Consider the following 6,157-nt stretch of genomic DNA (forward strand, 5'->3'; position numbering starts at 1 on the left):
CCGAGGATGTCACAATGGGCCCTGGGGAAAACGGGGGACCTGGGACGTCACGATGGGCCCTGGGGACAAGGAGGGATTCCCAGGATGTCACAATGGGCCCTGGGGACAAGGGTGGTACCCACGGTGTCACAATGGTCACTGGGCACAAGGGGGGGTCCCTATAGTGTCACAATGGGTCCTGGGGACAAGTGGGGTCCTGGGATGTCACAATGGGCCCCAGTGACAAACGGGGTCCCTGAATGTCACAACGGGCCCTGGGGACAATGGGGGGTCCTGGGACGTCACAATGGGCCCTGGGGACAAGGAGGGATCCCAAGGATGTCACAATGGGCCCTGGGGACAATGGCGGGTCCTGGGACGTCACAATGGGCCCTGGGGACAAGGGGGGGTCCCCAGGATGTCACAATGGGCCCTGGGGACAAAGAGGGGTCCCCTGAATGTCACAATGGGCACTGGGCACAAGGGGTGCCGAGGATGTCACAATGGGCCCTGGGGACAATGGGGGGTCCTGGGACCTCACAATGGGCCCTGAGGACAATGGTGGGTCCCCTGAATGTCACAATGGGCCCTGGGGACAAAGGGGGGTCCGCAGGATGTCACAATGGGTACTGGAGACAAAGGGGGGTGTCCCCATGGTGTCACAATGGGCCCAAGTGACAAGGAGGGTCACCACGGTGCCACGATGGGTCCTGGGGACAAGGGCGTCCCCCAGATGTCACAATGGGCCCTGGGGACAAAAGGGGTCCCCAGGATTTCACAATAGCACTGGGGACAAAGGGGGGTCATGGGATGTCACAATGGGCTCCAGTGACAAAGAGGGTCCTCATGGTGCCACAATGGGCCCTGGATGTCACAATGGGCTCTGGGGACAAGGAGGGTCCCCAGGATGTCACAATGGGCCCTGGGGACAAAGAGCGTCCCCAGCATGTCACAATGGGCCCTGGGGACAAAAGGGGTCCCCACGGTATCAGAATGGGCCCTGGGGACAAAGGGGGGTCCCCTGAATGTCACAATGGGCCCTGGGGACAATGGTGGGTCCTGGGACGTCACAATGGGCCCTGGGGACAAGGGGGTGCAGAGGATGTCACAATGGGCCCTGGGGACAATGTCGGGTCCTGGGACGTCACAATGGGCCCTGGGGACAAGGGGGGGTCCCCAGGATGTCACAATGGGCCCTGGGGACAAAGAGGGGTCCCCTGAATGTCACAATGGGCCCTGGGGACAAGGGGGTGCATTGGATGTCACAATGGGCCCTGGGGACAAGGGGGGGTCCCCAGGATGTCACAATGGGCCCTGGGGACAAAGAGGGGTCCCCTGAATGTCACAATGGGCCCTGGGGACAAGGGGGTGCAGTGGATGTCACAATGGGCCCTGGGGACAATGGGGGGTGTCCAGGATGTGAGAATGAGTCCTGAGGACAAGGGGGGGTCCCCATGGTGTCACAATGGGTCCCCAGTGACAAGGAGGGGTCCCCATGGTGTCACAATAGGCCCTGGGGACAAAGTGGGGTCCAAGAATGTCACAATGGGCCCTGGGGACAAAAGGGGTTGCCATGGTGCCACAATGGGCCCTGGGGTCAAAGGGGGTCCCCATGGTGCAAAATGGGCCCTGGGGACAAAGGGGGGTCCTGGGATGTCACAATGGGCCCTGGGGACAAAGGGGGTGTCCCCATGGTGCCACAACAGGCCCTGGGAGCAAGGGGATGGCCAGGATGTCACAATGGGTCCTGGGGAAAATGGGGGGTGCCCAGGATGTCACAATGGACCCTGAGGACAAGCGGGGGTCTCCATGGTGTCACAATGGGCCCCAGTGACAAAGGGGATCCCCTGAATGTCACAATAGGTCCTGGGGACAATGGGGGGTCCTGGGACATCACAATGGGCCCTGGGGACAAGGAGGGATTCCCAGGATGTCACAATGGGCCCTGGGGACAAGGGTGGTACTCACGGTGTCACAATGGTCACTGGGCACAAGGGGGGGTCCCTATAGTGTCACAATGGGTCCTGGGGACAAGAGGGGTCCCCTGAAAGTCACAATGGGCCCTGGGGACAATGTGGGGTCCTGGGATGTCACAATGGGCCCCAGTGACAAACGGGGGCCCCTGAATGTCACAATGGGCCCCGGGGACAATGGGGGGTCCTGGGACGTCACAATGGGCCCTGGGGACAAGGAGGGCACCCCAGGATGTCACACAGGGCCCTGGGGACAATGGCGGGTCGTGGGACGTCACAGTGGGCCCTGGGAACAAGGGGGGGTCCCCAGGATGTCACAATGGGCCCTGGGGACAAAGAGGGGTCCCCTGAATGTCACAATGGGCCTTGGGGACAAGGGGGTGCCGAGGATGTCACAATGGGCCCTGGGGAAAACGGGGGACCTGGGACGTCACGATGGGCCCTGGGGACAAGGAGGGATTCCCAGGATGTCACAATGGGCCCTGGGGACAAGGGTGGTACCCACGGTGTCACAATGGTCACTGGGCACAAGGGGGGGTCCCTATAGTGTCACAATGGGTCCTGGGGACAAGTGGGGTCCTGGGATGTCACAATGGGCCCCAGTGACAAACGGGGTCCCTGAATGTCACAACGGGCCCTGGGGACAATGGGGGGTCCTGGGACGTCACAATGGGCCCTGGGGACAAGGAGGGATCCCAAGGATGTCACAATGGGCCCTGGGGACAATGGCGGGTCCTGGGACGTCACAATGGGCCCTGGGGACAAGGGGGGGTCCCCAGGATGTCACAATGGGCCCTGGGGACAAAGAGGGGTCCCCTGAATGTCACAATGGGCACTGGGCACAAGGGGTGCCGAGGATGTCATAATGGGCCCTGGGGACAATGGGGGGTCCTGGGACCTCACAATGGGCCCTGAGGACAATGGTGGGTCCCCTGAATGTCACAATGGGCCCTGGGGACAAAGGGGGGTCCGCAGGATGTCACAATGGGTACTGGAGACAAAGGGGGGTGTCCCCATGGTGTCACAATGGGCCCAAGTGACAAGGAGGGTCACCACGGTGCCACGATGGGTCCTGGGGACAAGGGCGTCCCCCAGATGTCACAATGGGCCCTGGGGACAAAAGGGGTCCCCAGGATTTCACAATAGCACTGGGGACAAAGGGGGGTCATGGGATGTCACAATGGGCTCCAGTGACAAAGAGGGTCCTCATGGTGCCACAATGGGCCCTGGATGTCACAATGGGCTCTGGGGACAAGGAGGGTCCCCAGGATGTCACAATGGGCCCTGGGGACAAAGAGCGTCCCCAGCATGTCACAATGGGCCCTGGGGACAAAGGGGGTCCCCACGGTATCAGAATGGGCCCTGGGGACAAAGGGGGGTCCCCTGAATGTCACAATGGGCCCTGGGGACAATGGTGGGTCCTGGGACGTCACAATGGGCCCTGGGGACAAGGGGGTGCAGAGGATGTCACAATGGGCCCTGGGGACAATGTCGGGTCCTGGGACGTCACAATGGGCCCTGGGGACAAGGGGGGGTCCCCAGGATGTCACAATGGGCCCTGGGGACAAAGAGGGGTCCCCTGAATGTCACAATGGGCCCTGGGGACAAGGGGGTGCATTGGATGTCACAATGGGCCCTGGGGACAATGGGGGGTGTCCAGGATGTGAGAATGAGTCCTGAGGACAAGGGGGGGTCCCCATGGTGTCACAATGGGTCCCCAGTGACAAGGAGGGGTCCCCATGGTGTCACAATAGGCCCTGGGGACAAAGTGGGGTCCAAGAATGTCACAATGGGCCCTGGGGACAAAAGGGGTTGCCATGGTGCCACAATGGGCCCTGGGGTCAAAGGGGGTCCCCATGGTGCAAAATGGGCCCTGGGGACAAAGGGGGGTCCTGGGATGTCACAATGGGCCCTGGGGACAAAGGGGGTGTCCCCATGGTGCCACAACAGGCCCTGGGAGCAAGGGGATGGCCAGGATGTCACAATGGGTCCTGGGGAAAATGGGGGGTGCCCAGGATGTCACAATGGACCCTGAGGACAAGCGGGGGTCTCCATGGTGTCACAATGGGCCCCAGTGACAAAGGGGATCCCCTGAATGTCACAATAGGTCCTGGGGACAATGGGGGGTCCTGGGACATCACAATGGGCCCTGGGGACAAGGAGGGATCCCCAGGATGTCACAATAGGCCCTGGGGACAAAGAGGAGTCCCCTGAATGTCACAATGGGCCCTGGGGACAAGGGGGTGCCGAGGATGTCACAATGGGCCCTGGGGACAATGGTGGGTCCCCTGAATGTCACAATGGGCCCTGGGGACAAAGGGGTTTCCGCTGAATGTCACAATGGGCACTGGGGACAAAGGGGGGGTCCCCATGGTGTCACAATGGGCCCAAGTGACAAGGAGGGTCACCACGGTGCCACGATGGGTCCTGGGGACATGGGCGTCCCCCAGATGTCACAATGGGCCCTGGGGACAATGGGGTTGCCCAGGATGTCACAATGGGCCCTGGGGACAATGGGAGTCCCCAAGGTGTCAGAACGAGCCCTGGGGTCAAAGTGGAATCCTGGAATGTCACAATGGCCCCCAGTGACAAAGGGGTTCCCCATGGTGTCACAATGGGCCCTGGGGACAAAAGGCGTCCCCAGGATTTCACAATAGCACTGGGGACAAAGGGGGGTCATGGGATGTCAAAATGGGCCCTGGGGACAAGGGAGATCCCCATGGTGTCACAATAAGCCCTGGGGACAAAGTGGGGTCCTGGGATGTCACAATGGGCCCTGGGGACAATGGGGGGTCCTGGGACCTCACAATGGGCCCTGAGGACAATGGTGGGTCCCCTGAATGTCACAATGGGCCCTGGGGACAAAGGGGGGTCCGCAGGATGTCACAATGGGTACTGGAGACAAAGGGGGGCGTCCCCATGGTGTCACAATGGGCCCAAGTGACAAGGAGGGTCACCACGGTGCCACGATGGGTCCTGGGGACAAGGGCGTCCCCCAGATGTCACAATGGGCCCTGGGGACAAAAGGGGTCCCCAGGATTTCACAATAGCACTGGGGACAAAGGGGGGTCATGGGATGTCACAATGGGCTCCAGTGACAAAGAGGGTCCTCATGGTGCCACAATGGGCCCTGGGGACAAAGGGGGTCCCCTGGATGTCACAATGGGCTCTGGGGACAAAGGCGGGTGTCGACGGTGTCAAAATGGGCCCTGGGCACAAGGGGGGGTCCCCATAGTGTCACAATGGGTCCTGGGGACAAGTGGGGTCCCCAGGATGTCACAATAGGTCCTGGGGACAATGTGGGGTCCTGGGATGTCACAAAGGGCCCCAGTGACAAAGGGGGTCCCCTGAATGTCACAATGGGCCCCGGGGACACTGGGGGGTCCTGGGACGTCACAATGGGCCCTGGGGACAAGGAGGGATTCCCAGGATGTCACAATGGGCCCTGGGGACAAGGGTGGTACTCACGGTGTCACAATGGTCACTGGGCACAAAGGGGGTGCCTATAGTGTCACAATGGGTCCTGGGGACAAGTGGGGTCCCCTGAAAGTCACAATGGGCCCTGGGGACAATGTGGGGTCCTGGGATGTCACAATGGGCCCCAGTGACAAACGGGGGCCCCTGAATGTCACAATGGGCCCCGGGGACAATGGGGGGTCCTGGGACGTCACAATGGGCCCTGGGGACAAGGAGGGCACCCCAGGATGTCACACAGGGCCCTGGGGACAATGGCGGGTCGTGGGACGTCACAGTGGGCCCTGGGAACAAGGGGGGGTCCCCAGGATGTCACAATGGGCCCTGGGGACAAAGAGGGGTCCCCTGAATGTCACAATGGGCCTTGGGGACAAGGGGGTGCCGAGGATGTCACAATGGGCCCTGGGGAAAACGGGGGACCTGGGACGTCACGATGGGCCCTGGGGACAAGGAGGGATTCCCAGGATGTCACAATGGGCCCTGGGGACAAGGGTGGTACCCACGGTGTCACAATGGTCACTGGGCACAAGGGGGGGTCCCTATAGTGTCACAATGGGTCCTGGGGACAAGTGGGGTCCTGGGATGTCACAATGGGCCCCAGTGACAAACGGGGTCCCTGAATGTCACAACGGGCCCTGGGGACAATGGGGGGTCCTGGGACGTCACAATGGGCCCTGGGGACAAGGAGGGATCCCAAGGATGTCACAATGGGCCCTGGGGACAATGGCGGG

Source organism: Patagioenas fasciata, unplaced genomic scaffold, assembly GCF_037038585.1.
Source record: "Patagioenas fasciata isolate bPatFas1 unplaced genomic scaffold, bPatFas1.hap1 Unplaced_6, whole genome shotgun sequence".
NCBI classification, from domain to species: domain Eukaryota; kingdom Metazoa; phylum Chordata; class Aves; order Columbiformes; family Columbidae; genus Patagioenas; species Patagioenas fasciata.